A 14511-nucleotide genomic window follows, 5' to 3' on the forward strand; every position below is an offset into this window, starting at 1 on the left:
AATTAAATTTAAGATTTTAACTGATGCAAAGGATAGAGGGGGGTTTGCCCTGCCGGACTTAAGACTTTATTATGAATCGGCAGCCTTTTGCTGGTTGAAACACTGGCTACTTCTTGAGAACACAGACATTTTGGATCTGGAAGGGTATGACAATAGCTTTGGTTGGCATGCATATTTATGGTACGACAAGGCAAAGGTGTATAAAGGCTTTAAAAACCATATTGTAAGGAAAGCATTGTATAATGTTTGGATTAGATACAAAGATTTGTTGGAAAGTAAAACCCCTAGGTGGGTGTCACCAATGGAAGCTAGAGAAGTAAAAAAAGCTTAATATGGACTCTAAATGGCCAAAATATTATGAAATTTTAGAATATGATGGTGAAAGGGTGAAACTTCAGAGTTATGAGAAACTAAAGCCCAAGGTTCGAGATTGGTTGCACTATCATCAGATAAATGAGACATTTAAACAGAACAGGAAAATAGGATTTCAGAAAGAGAGGTCAAAATTAGAAACAGAATTGTTGGAACCCAATACTAAGAACTTATCAAAAATGTATAACTTGCTGTTGAGATGGAATACACAGGATGAAACGGTGAAATCAGCAATGATTAAATGGGCACAAGATATTGGTCATGATATTATGTTTGCTGACTGGGAACAGTTATGGACCACCGGTATTAAATTTACTGCATGTAATGCTTTAAAAGAAAATATTATGAAAATGATCTATCGGTGGTACATGACCCCAGTCAAGCTTGCAAAAATTTACCATTTGCCTAATAATAAGTGTTGGAAATGTAATGAGACTGAAGGCACCTTCTACCACCTTTGGTGGACCTGCCCAAAGGTTAAAGCTTTCTGGGAAATGATCTATAATGAAATTAAGAAGGTCCTTAGGTGGACTTTTCCTAAGAAACCAGAGGCTTTTCTCTTGGGCATGGTTGGCCAATTGGTGTTAAAGAAGGATAGGATTTTCTTTATGTACGCCACTACAGCAGCAAGAATTCTACTGGCAAAGTATTGGAAGATGCAAGAACTACCTACTCTGGAAGAATGGCAAACAAAGGTGATGGACTTTATGGGACTGGCCGAGATGACGGGCAGAATCCGTGACCAGGGGAAAGAGACAGTGGAAGAGGACTGGAAGAAATTTAAAATATATCTTAAAAACAATTGTAAAATTGAGGAATGTTAAGATGTCAGGGGGTAAGAGCTAAAGAATTGCAGCAGTAACTAAAAACTAAAGGAAACTCTATGAAAGGGAATTAAGACAATGGACTTAAGGGTTGCTAAAGAATCATTAAACAAGGATGCAGGGATGGGGAGGTATGGGGAAGTCAAAAGAAAGAAGAGTATGAAATGATGAATTTGAAGTTACATGGGTTTAATTGTTTTGTGTGCCTGCCGAATGATTAGACCAAGATCCCTCACACGAACTACTGTGGAATGAGTGGTTGGATCCAGCATTATGTAGTATAATTGCATGAAGCATTAAAAAAAAAAAAAAACCTGCACCTTGTTTAATCCATTCACATTACTGTTAGGTGGCAGAAAATCAAATGGACAAAAAGTGTTATTGCTTGGCATCCAACCCAAATCAAGTTAAATATTTTGATAAATTTGTACAGTCGTATTTCATGTGTGTTTTCCACATTTGTTGTTTAATATTATTATGTACTGTCAACTCCCTGGAACATTTCATTCTAAGTGATGGCTTCTTTAAGACAGATCTTAGATATGCAGAGGGCCTTGGATATTACAAATGCCTAGGTGATTTGTATTGCTTTTATGAAAGAAATATAATTATTGCTATCCAGGAGAAATAACCAGTGGACAAAAAATGGAAATTTGATTTCACCCGAACAGAACAGTTAATGCCGTGTTATATTTCAGTTTGCTTTAGCAAATAATTTTTGCAGGTAACACTGCCCCCACCCACCCCAACCCCAGAGCAGCTAAATTTATTTATGACTATCACCCATTTATGGCTTCAGGTCTAACTTTCCATTAGAGCAGGAACTGATCTTACACAACAACAGACCCATCTTTACCTAAGCTTACTGACAGACTATATTCCTTGGGAGATGCCTACAATCAATCATAGTAATTACCCCTCAGCCTTTTTCATTATGTAGGATCTATGAATATCTATCTATCTATCTATCTATCTATCTATCTATCTATCTATCTATCATCATCTTCTTCCAACAATCTCAAGGTGATTCTGCCCGTCCCCATTTCATTCACACTACAACCCTGTGTGGTAGGTTAGGTTCTGAGATTCCAGCCTTCTCTGGTACAGGGAATGAATCTGTTGAAGACCTACGCACAATTCTAAGGGAGTGAAGGCATTGAATTCAGTAAGACTTCCTTCCAAATAAACATGGATAGTGTTAAGCTGAAAGCCTTGCAGTGCCAATGCACCATAAGGGTTTATCTGTGTCAATGTTTCTTTGCACAAATCAACATATGTCCATTACTTCTTTCCCCCGCATATCTTGCATTGAGGTTGCCCTGTTGCTGTGCTAGATACTGCACTACATTGTTAGACCACCACTGATGTATTGAATTTGGTGGGGCGAGAACGATGCAGGATGTTGTGAGAGAGGAATATGAAAATACAAAGCCAGCTGTTAAATAAAAGACAGAACGGAGGGGATGGGAGAGAGAGAGAAATGGAATGTGGGGAGGAAAAGGATATGAAATAGAATGATCGAATCTGATTTGCTCATTTTCTTTTGGCCACGAGGCTATATTCACTCAAAGAGAACAAGTATTTGATTATCTCCAGTCTATTCCTTTAGTGCCACCTTCAGGTTTTTTTTGGTCTTCTCCTGCTACAGTTCTTCTGATTCTCTGAATAATGGCTTGTGCCAGGAGCAGGAAACCTTTTTCAGCCAGAGGGCTGCATTCGCTTCCAGGCAACCCGTGTTTTTTGGGGGGGCGGGGGTGGAGAACCACATGCACCAGTGGTGAGTGGGGTCAGAAGCAACAGTGGGTGGAGTAAATGATTCCGCATGAAAATAGGGACATTCTATTCCCTCTAGAATAGAATGCCCCTATTTTAACAAGGAATGTTGGAGGGTATTTTAATTAGTATTCTAATTTTACCTTTGTGCAATAGGCTTTTTTCTACACACACAAATCCAGGCAAGCAAAAGGCATTACCAGAGTTCAGAGACACATTCTGGTAAGCAAAAACATTCAAGAAAGTAGCAAAGCAGATTTAGTGAAGGTCCCACTGCCAAAATGCTCACAGGGGGTTGGGCAGATCAGGATCTGGCCCACTGGCCAGATTTTGTACTTCATCCCTGTCTCATTCTAATAATCCACCTATAACTTCTAATACACTTTATCCTTTACAGTACTACTTCTTCATGCATAGAACAAACATCTCTTTAAATATATGTTACTCCCACATGTACTTCATTTGTTGATCTTATCTGAATTTACCTGAACTCTCCCCCATTTTACTATAAAGATGGCTCTGGGAATTCCTGACCCATGGAAAAAACAGAGGCACGGACACAAACATTTTTCTCAATTCCAGCTACTTTTTAAAAATCTGCACCAACACTTTGCCTAATGGCAATGTAAACAAACAACAGAGTGAAGTTAGTGCTATGGGTAAAAGTAGTGAGAGGGGGAACCCACACTTTTGCTCAACAAAATCTATGCAGGAGAAGAACAGATCAAGACAACTAGTTACATAATGCTGTTCTATATCATTAAGAGGAGGCAGAAGAATGAATGTCCTGCTTTGATTAACTTTGTTAACTAAGTGTTGGGCTCAAGGTTTGTTTAATTTTGCCTCTCTCTGGTGGAGAGCAGAACTGCCCATGTAATCTGTGCACCAACGCAAGAGATTAAACAGAAAGCCACAACACTTCCTTGCTTGAGTGTCAGAACCAGTTCTTACATAACAGCCATTGCTCGCCCAAGAAAGGAATGTTAAGCATTTGATGAAGCAAAGCCTGTTGAGATTTGTAAATAAGACATGTGTGCCAAAGCCTCATGCAGGAAAAATACTAGAATAAGCAGGTAGTCAAGAATAGGAACACAATGTACAAGAATATCTACTTTATCTACTTTGCTTTTGCTATGTTTCGTTTTGGTTTTTTGATGTCCTCTAATCTGGATTACCTCCTCCTCCCCGTTTTTTTCTTTAATACTTTAATACTTGTCCTTCTTGCCCTTCTTCCCTTTCTTCCCTCTAATTGTAACAATTTAACTTAACTAACTTTACTAAAAATTTATTCAATCCATTTTTACTCTTAATTATATACCTTTAGTTATAGAAGGACTTTAACCTACCTGAACAACATCTGATCCAGGATGCTTCTTTATTTGCTGGTTATAACCTTTTGTTGGTTATAACCTTTTACGTTGAATGATAAGGTGATTAACTACAATTAACTACAGTCTGCCACAACCGGTGCAGAGTGGCTTCGAGGGACATAATAATATCTCTATAGCAGAAAGTGACTTACTGGAACGTGGAATTAGAGTCATCAGAGTGTAAAGACTCAGTACAACTCCTGAATATTGGATTAAGCCAACAAGTGGCTGAAGATTACAGGTATATAGAAAGACTATACAACCCCTCCTGGATTAAAAAAGAAAGACTCTATATTTGATTTTTGACTACTCCCTCCTATCTTTTTCAACTTTGTCCTGTCTCTAATAACAACCATACTAATATACTAACTCAATTTGAGTATTCAACAATCCAAAGGTTTTTAGAAATGTAAATGGGATTTAACAATTTTGAGTGAATAATTGGAAATAGGCAAACAGAATTAAGATAATGAAAGCTATTATCTAAAACGGGGAAAAACGAAAGAGGATAAAAAGACAGGAAAAAGACAGGAAGACAGGAGAACAACTTACATAGTCTAGAGTGTCTCTGGGGTGGAGAATATATATACATACAAGGGGGAAAAATAAAAATAAAGAATAAAATAAGGATAAGGACAAGTAAGATTGTGAGCCCCTCTGGGGAGAGAGAGACAAATTACAAGATGTCGTGGAAAGATGGTAAAAAAGCCGGAGGGACTCCGGGAGATAGAAAGGCATCCCGGCAAGAAGAGATTAAGGATCTAGACATTCTATGGCTAAAAATCAAAGAGGAATTCAAGCAAAGAGAAATGCATATGGAAAGTAAGCTAGGAGAATTGCAGGAACAAATAGATAGTAAAATAGAAAGTGCTGTAGGCGAACTCACAAAAAAGATACAAGATCTGACAGTCAAATCAAAATCACTTGAAGAATCAAATAAAAGAATGCAGAAAGAGTTGAGGGATCAAAAGAAAGAAACAGAAAAGCTAAAGGATGAAGTAAAAAACTTAATTAAAACACAAGATCAACTATGGGACAATTTGGCCATGGCAGAGATGCGTCAAAAACATCTTAATTTAAAATTCAGAGGGATTGCCGAAGAAGAAAATGAAAACATAAGGGAAAGAATAGTTAAGGAACTAGCAAAATGGCTGCAGATGAAAGAGGAACAAGTAGCATACACCATAGAGAACGCATTTAGAATAAGAGGGAAACCACAACAAATCAAATCAAAAAAAACCCCGGGAGACTGCCTAGTAATTTTTAACACCATAGAAATGAAAAATACAATAGTAAGAACGAGCTTTAAAAAAAAGCTGATGATTGGAGAACGTCCAATCGTCATTTATAAAGACATTCCAGTCAGGATTCTACGCAAAAGGGAAGGATATACACAGTTGACAAGTGTGCTGAAGAGAAGCACAATTCAGTATAAATGGGAATTCCCAGAAGGGGTTTCCTTCTATTACAAGAACAAAAAATTCAAGTTGACAGATACACATGAAGCAGAAAAGTTCCTGAGAAGGTACGAAAAAGATCTGGGTAGAGAGGAAGCAAGACAGCGAGGAGGTGACCTGGATGCGGGGGGGAGGGAGACGGGGGGGAGTGGAGTTGGGGGCGGGGGGGAACGGAGGAGGAGACGGAAGACACAAAATCGGAGGAAGAAGAGGAAGGAGAAGACAGAGAATCCAACAGAAAGAATAACACCAGATTCTAAACCAGAAATAAGGATAAAGCGCACGCAATAATAACCCAAAATGTCTCTTAAGTTTCTTTCGTGGAATGTGAATGGTTTTAACGATAAGCCCAAGAGAAACAAATTTGAAAAGATTATAAAGAAAAAAAATATTGATGTCATTTGTTGCCAAGAAACTCATGTTGCCAAAAAACATAAGCATATTCTAATAAATAAGAAGTTGGGAATAGAATTCATTAATTCAAACTCAAAGAAAAAAAGAGGGGTAGTAATCTATGCGAAGGAGAAACTAGAACCCAAACAAATTTGCAAGGATGAGGATGGAAGAGTTTTAGGAATTCAAATTAACTTCCAGGGAGAGAAAATAAACGTGGTAACAGTCTATGCCCCAAACTCAAATAGAATGGAGTTCTTTAAAAAACTGGAACAATATTTATTAGAGCTAGACAACAATAAACTGGTCTTACTTGGAGATTTAAATGCGGTTCCGACGCCAGAACTAGATAGAAGTACAAGAAAAAAGAACATAAATCAAGGGAAACTACCGAAATCGTTTAATGATCTGGAAGAAAATCTGGACCTAATAGATATATGGAGATACAAAAACCCTACAACGAAACAATTTACCCACTTCTCTGAACCACATCAGAGCTGGAGCAGGCTGGATCAGATATGGATCTCAAGAGAACTAATAATAAGAACGGAGAAGTGCGAAATTCTACCCAGAACCTTATCGGATCATAGCCCAATAACATTACAATTAAAGTGGAAGATTCAAGGGCTGTACAGATGGAGAATGAATGACTACCTACTTGAAAAAGAAGAAGTGATCGAAAAAGCTAAAATTACCATTAAAGACTACTTTGACTTAAACATCAACAAAGGGACAGGTATAGACACAGTATGGGATGCTAGCAAGGCTGTGTTAAGAGGCCTCCTGATACAACAAAATTCCCAAAGAAAAAAGGCTAAAGAGAAAAAAAAAGAAGAATTAATCCATCAATTGAAAGAATGCGAAAAAATATGATAAAAAACCCAAATGACGATGGCTATAAGCAACAATATAAAACGCTCCAAACAGAATACTCGATATTAATAAGCCAAGAGGTGGAATGGGGAATAAAGTTAATGAAACAAAGGTCCTTCGAATCAGCAAATAAAATTGGAAAGTTTCTGGCGTGGCAACTGAGAAAAAGAAGAAAATTTAGTACCATCAATAAAATAAAAGTTGAAGAACAAGTCTTGGAAGACCCCAATGATATAAAAAAGAACTTCCTTAAATTCTATGAGAACTTATACAAAAGAGAAGAAGAAGATTTAACGGGCATCGCAAAATATCTAGAAGAAAATAGTCCCAAAAATATATCAGAAGAGGAAAGAACCGCCTTAAATAAACCCATAAAAATAGAGGAGATCCGAGAGGCAATCAAGAGGATGAAACTGGGGAAAGCCCCAGGCCCAGACGGGTTATCTGCCAAGTATTACAAGGTCCTAGAGGAACACTTAACACCAGTACTATGTGACGTAATCAACGAGATACTAAGAGGAGGAAAAATGCCAGCATCCTGGAAAGAAGCCTATATCACGTTGATTCCGAAACCAGATTCAGACAAACTTAACATCAAGAATTATAGACCGATTTCATTACTAAATAACGACTACAAGATCTTCGCAGATATAATGGCACACAGACTTAAAAAGTGTTTAACTAATCTCATCCATATTGACCAGGCCGGTTTCCTTCCCAACAGACAAATAAAAGATAACATTAGACATACAATAGACATCATTGAATATTTAGAATGTCATAATGAAATTCCCGCTGCTTTAATGTTCGTCGATGCCGAGAAGGCTTTCGACAATGTCTCCTGGGGTTTTCTGATAAAGTGCCTGGAAAGATCAGGGATAGATGGCATATTCCTGCAAGGAGTTAGAGCAATCTACACACAACAAAGAGCTAGATTAATTATTAACAATACCCTGACAGAACAGTTTGAAATAGCAAAAGGCACTCGACAGGGGTGTCCTCTGTCACCGCTGTTGTTAATCATGGTTTTAGAGATAATCACAAACAAGATAAGAAAAACCCCAGAGATCCGTGGCATAAAAATAGGAGCGAAAGAATATAAACTGAAAACATATGCAGACGATCTTATGCTGTCATTGGAAGAACCAAAAGAGAGCGTCGGCAAAGTGTTAAAGCTACTAGAGGAATTTGGAAAATTATCCGGATTTAAATTGAACAGAGCAAAGACTAAAATAATGACCAAAAATATGGAAGAAGAAACCAAAAACGATCTTGAAAGTCAAACTGGAATTAAAATAACTAAAAAAGTAAAATACCTTGGAATCTGGTTAACTATGAAAAATATAAATCTGATTGAAAATAATTATAAGAAAACATGGAAAGAAATAATGAAGGACTTGGATACATGGAATAGAATACATCTCTCGTGGTTGGGGAGAATGGCGGCGATTAAAATGACCTTACTACCTAAATTACTCTTCCTATTTCAGAATATACCGATAATTAGAGGAACCTCAATATTCAAAGAATGGCAGAGATTACTTTCTAAATTCATTTGGCAGGGAAAGAGACCAAGAATCAGATTTAAATTGCTCACAGACCAAAGAGATAGGGGTGGCCTTGCGGTTCCAAACTTGAGGTTATATTACGAAGCTGCATGTCTTTGTTGGGTAAAAGACTGGATTGTCATCAAAAACAAAAATTTGTTAGATCTAGAGGGGTTTAATCTAAGATTCGGTTGGCATGCCTATTTATGGCGAGACAAGGGAAGGGTTCATAAAGGTTTTTCTAACCACATTTTCAGAGGGCCACTGCTGGAAGTGTGGGAAAGGAATAAAAAACTGCTGGAGCAGAAAACGCCCTGGTGGTTATCACCAATAGACATTTTAACAATTAAAAAATTAAATATAGAGGGGGAAAGATGGACATATGAAGATTTACTAACCAAAACAGAATCCGGGTGGAGGATTAGACCTTATGAAGAAATAAAAAGCAAGCTGACTGGCTGGATTCAATACCATCAAATTAATTCAATGTGGAGAGAAGATAATAAGATCGGAATAAATGACAAGAAATCTAGATTTCAGATTGAAATAATAGAAAGTAAAACAAAATTATTATCAAAAATGTACAACCAGTTACTTGAGTGGGACACCAAGGACGAGGAAGTAAAGGATGTAATGGTGAAGTGGGCGGTAGACCTAGGGTACAACATAGAGTTTGACAAATGGAAGGCATTGTGGTGTAAAGATATGAATTTTTCAGCATGCACGACACTAAAGGAAAACATGTATAAGATGATGTACAGATGGTACATAACGCCGGTAAAACTACATAAAATGTATAGAACGGGCGATAAACTGTGTTGGAAATGTAAGAGCAAGGAGGGCGAATTCATTCATATGTGGTGGACGTGCGAGATTCTCAAAAAATTTTGGGAATCCATCTATAATGAATTAAAAAAAATTCTTAAATACACGTTTGTTAAAAAACCCGAAGCCTTCCTGCTGGGGATAATTGGTAAGGATATCAAAGAAGAAGATAGAACCTTTTTTCAATATGCAACGGTGGCCGCCAGAACCCTCATAGCACAGTACTGGAAAACACCAAAAATCCCAACACTAAAGGAGTGGCAACTTAAATTATCCGATTATTTGGAGCTGGCTAAATTGACACAGAAAATAAGAAATCAAAGAAGTGCAAAATTTAACAATGAATGGGATAAATTTAGGATATATATGGAAATAGAGACAAGGGGAAAATTAAAATGTTGATCAGAAACACATATGTACTTATAGAAATCACAGTAGGCATGAGATAACGCTTACTACGTAAAAAGTTTTATTAAGGAATAGACACAGCAGATAGATAAACAAGATAATAATTTCCGAAATCGAGATAAAGGGAAGTCGATCAATGTCATCAAAGTTGTATGTATTTCATGTTTTGTTTGTTTGTTTTTTTTCTCTTTTTCTGTTTTTTCTTTTTCATTTTGTCTTTTGTATGTTTGTGAAATATATTTATGTCAAAATTTAATAAAAAAAAAAAAAAAAAAAAGAGAGTATGCACAGGAAGGAGATAGCTGGCTGGTGAAAGACCCTGAGAGACTTCAAAGAAGTGTGACTAGCCCAAGGTCACCCAGCAGCTGCATGTGGAGGAGCGGAGACGCGAACCCGGTTCACCAGATTACGAGACTACTGCTCTTAACCACTACACCACACTGGCAAGGAAGGGATGATCTCCCAGGGTGGGGAGAAGAAAGAGACACTCCCAGGTGAGAGCTGGGAGGGTCCACCCACTTCTGTGTGAGGCAAGGGTTAAGATCTACCTTTAAAAGAGAGATTTGCATTTTGTTTCCCACCTTCTCTTTTCCTTTCCCTTTTTTAAAAAAAAAGTTTGTTTTTTATTGTATTCTACAATGAAAAGTTTCAATGAAGAAGAAGAGGAGGAGGAGGAGGAGGAGGAGCACAATGTTAATATTTTACTGCAATTCTGGAAGAACATTCTTCATGTACCCAAACATGACTTTGCCTGCCAATCATATTTCACACACCGCCTTAGAGAAACAGCTTACACACCCTCACATTCCATTCACAACAGGAGGCTAAAGAACAGAATTCTGGCGCGATGTGTTACTGCAGCCTTGACCGCAAGCTGATGAAAGGTGAAAGTGGAGTTACTAATCAACCAAATCCTGTGAAGCAAGTTACACTTGTACAAAAGGTGGCAGGGGGAGGATGGTGCACAATAACAAATCCCCATCTGACATCAGCCCAACCTCTAGAGATCATCAGATCAGTGGGTATGTTCCCCAGACAAGATGCTCCACTGATCTTCACTGCTGTTGCTCCTCAGTGCTGTAATTGCATCCTTTTCCCTCTGAGAGGCAGCCCGTCTTCAGCTCTGTCCAAATCTATTGCAGAGTAGATTTGGGGGCTTGCAGGGGACTGCAGGGGGAAGAGGGGACAGTAAAGTCCCATTGTCCAAGTAGAATTCCATTCACACTTGGACACCAGATTTCATCCAATATAAATACCATATTTTTCGCTCTATAAGACGCACTAGACCGTAAGATGCACCTAGTTTTTGGAGGAGGAAAACGAAAGCAGTGAAAGCAGTGATCCCTCTTGCTGTTCTGGCTTCTGGGATAGCTGCGCAGCCTGTATTCGCTCCATAAGACACACACACATTTTCCCTTATTTTTTAGGAGGGAAAAGGTGAGTCTTATAGAGCAAAAAATACAGTACCTTTCTAATAAAATTTAAACCTCTTAGTCCTGAAAAAAAAGTTATGGCTCCCCAAATGATAAGGTGAATGCATTCCAACCATTGAATATCTCAATCTTCAAGTGTTGCTTTTGAGAATTTGCCATGAAGAAAACCATATGGCATCATTTGAAAAAATGTTGCATTGAAAGAGCCACCTTGATGGCCAAAGTCCATGCAACATTAAACAGGTAGTTTACGTAGCTAATAGAGAAGAGGAAGACTTAACCCTTTTCTCCTGTATCACAGTCCCAAGGCTTCCTTCCAATGCCAAATAACAGCTGGTGGTGGGAAAGGCGGGATTTTAATTGGGACCACAATGAAAGGGCTGGTGTAGGGAAGGGTTGTATCCAACAAAGTCTTAGTGCAAGTGGAATGCTTCTGCTCACACAGTGGATCTTTCCCTGTGCTCCCCTCACACTCCTCCCCGGATTTGCTCTAGAGGATTGGAAGAAAACCCAGAGCAGATTTGGGAGGGTGCAAGTTTTTTTGGGGGGGAGGGAGGGTAAATTCCATTGTGCAGACAGAAATCATTCACCTGACACAATGACTTCACTGAATACAATCATACATGTTTAACCAGTGGGAGCCAGTGTGGTGTAGTGGTTAAGAGCGGTAGTCTCGTAATCTGGGGAACCAGGTTCGCGTCCCCGCTCCTCCACATGCAGCTGCTGGGTGACCTTGGGCCAGTCACACTTCTCTGAAGTCTCTCAGCCCCACTCACCTCACAGAGTGTTTGTTGTGGGGGAGGAAGGGAAAGGAGATTGTTGGCCGCTTTGAGACTCCTGAAGGGGAGTGAAAGGCGGAATATCAGATCCAAACTCTTCTTCTTCTTCTAACACCATGTGTTTTTTGGCTCTTTAGGTGCCTTTTACAAGACTACGCTTTTAAATTATTCTACCCAATGGCTGCTATTTAAATTTTTACAAGAGATATGAAATGCCAAACCATGTGTTTAACAACATGTGTACATTGGTAAGGATCATTGTGATGTCAAGTCATGGGTGTTTTTTTCTTTTCTCCTTAACCAGCCTCTTGTGGTCCATCATATTAAATGTTCTGAAAACATGTGGTGATGCAATATGAGAAAAGAGATCTACACTATGTTTATACAACTGACAACAGGCATATATTGCTGATAGATTTTACGTACCACACCTTCTGCACATGCAGAACTTAAAAAGGAGGGCTGAGTAGATGTACCCAGGAAAAACAAAATTCCCTCTCCTTTACTTGTCCTATTGAAACACTTTGCTTCCTCTGAAATCCCTTAGGTATTTTGTCTATGGAGGAACCAATCGCCTTTATCTTCTTAAGGCAAATCTTAGAATCAGTTTTATGATGCACAGACACACACAGCTATGAGTAATTAGTCTCATTAAAGCTCTCTTTGTCTCCCGCAAAATTCCTCAGATGTTTTGCCTGAACAGGAATCTTCAAATTCACTTAAATGTTTTTGCTTTAGGCAAAGACTGACTGGGGTGGCAACTCTACAAAGGACGGAGGCAGTTTTCTTTTGCCAGCAATGTCTTCCTCAATATGAATTTGGACTTCACTGACACTGCTCTCGTTTTGCCACAGAATGTTTTGTATGAAGAGAATAGTCAAAATGGCCAGTGTGGTAAAGTGACTACCAGACGGACATACTAGGATTGGGGAGAAGTGGATTTTGATTCTGAGTGGGTCATGATGAATGGTGGGTGACACACATGGGTAGCTCAGTTGGTAGACCATGAGGCCCTTAATCTCAGAGTCATGGATTTGAGCCCCACATTGGGCAAACAGATTCCAGCATTGCAGGGGGTTGAACTAAATGACCCTCGTGGTCCCTTCCAATTCTATGAGATACCAGTGTGGCACACTTTGAAGTATGTTTACTCAAAAGTAAGTCCCACTGAAGTAAATGAAGCTCAGTCTCTAGAAATGTACATAGGATTACAGGCAGATAATCACTTCCTCTCAGTCAAATTTACCTCATAGAATTGCTGCAAGGGTAAAATGGGAAGAGGGGAGACACCAACTATGGCACCTTGAAGGATAAAAAAGTAATGAATAAAAGAGAGAGTGTGTGGTTGTTTTAGACCACCATTAATGGGAACATTTTGTTGCAGGAATTCTGCTGAAATGAATGGAAGCAGTTTGAGAGCACAGTAGTGTTGTAACTATAAACGCTTTTGCATTGTTCCAGTTAATTTCAAAGAGACTCATGCAACAGAACTTTCTGGTGAACTATGCACTCAGTGCTTATTTATAAAGTATTTAGTTTTGTATGGAGAATTATATGCGGTGCTGCTTTAAGAACATTAGCAACAACAGCTGGGTAAGTTAGCCCACCTTAAGCAGCCAATTTGGGAATATGGTATCATTAAAAAGGACAACAAATTGCCTGTTATTGTATTTTAACTATCGCACAAGACAGCATTCAGTTTTTCTGCCAAAGTCACCAATAGGACTTGAGCCATTTCTGCTGTCAATTTAAAACAAAGCCTTCAGATATTGATTTAAATATTAGGAGTGCTGCTGCATACTATAATCCAACAGTAAAAGGCACTGTGTGAAGTATTGCCATTCTTACTTCAAATTTACTTCTGTTTTCCCGTTATCTGGCATTCCCTCCAGGCTAGAGACCTTCAGATGAAAGGTTAACAGTGACATTTATGGCTACTCATTTTGTTTAGATGAATATGTAACTGCATAAAAACAGAACTGTCTAATTTCTCTATCCACTGAATAGGACAACTGTCCCCCACCATATTTCTTCTATAAGGGAAAAACACATGTTTTATCAATGCCATTCCTAAATGTGATGATAATGAGTTAGATAACCTTTAAGCAGATGTCTTGAAAGAAGTGCACAGCACATTATGCAAGTTGGTGAACTTACCAATACTGGATTAATACCGCGCATATAATAGTTCCTTTCTCGGCACTGCTGATGATTAGAAGACTGTTTTGTATGCAGCAACCACTCTTGAAGTACGTAAAATGTGATTTTTAGTTCCATCTTCCATCATGAGAACAATGGTTTGAAATTGAAAGCCACATGCAGTTCAGGTCTGGGCTTTTTCTGAAAATAAAATAAAAGCTTGTTTGTTTCTCTCCTTGGAAGTCAATTATAGACCTTTTTAAAGATCTAGGTTAGAACTAGATCTAGCAAATTTATCTTACAGTAAGTAAAACATGA

At 38.5% G+C, this 14511-nt stretch overlaps 1 long non-coding RNA gene across 1 annotated transcript in view; it reads right to left on the minus strand.

Annotated features, from left to right (window-relative positions):
- The window catches only part of LOC307199795, a 70511-nt gene that overhangs the window by 16972 nt on the left and 39028 nt on the right, over positions 1-14511 (minus strand). The window contains exon 4 of the long non-coding RNA XR_013832200.1: positions 14212-14394. This is a non-coding gene — a long non-coding RNA (uncharacterized lncRNA). The remainder of the gene's footprint in view (positions 1-14211; positions 14395-14511) is intronic.

This window comes from Podarcis cretensis (genome assembly GCF_951804945.1).
Source record: "Podarcis cretensis genome assembly, chromosome: 12".
Taxonomy (NCBI): Eukaryota; Metazoa; Chordata; class Lepidosauria; order Squamata; family Lacertidae; genus Podarcis; species Podarcis cretensis.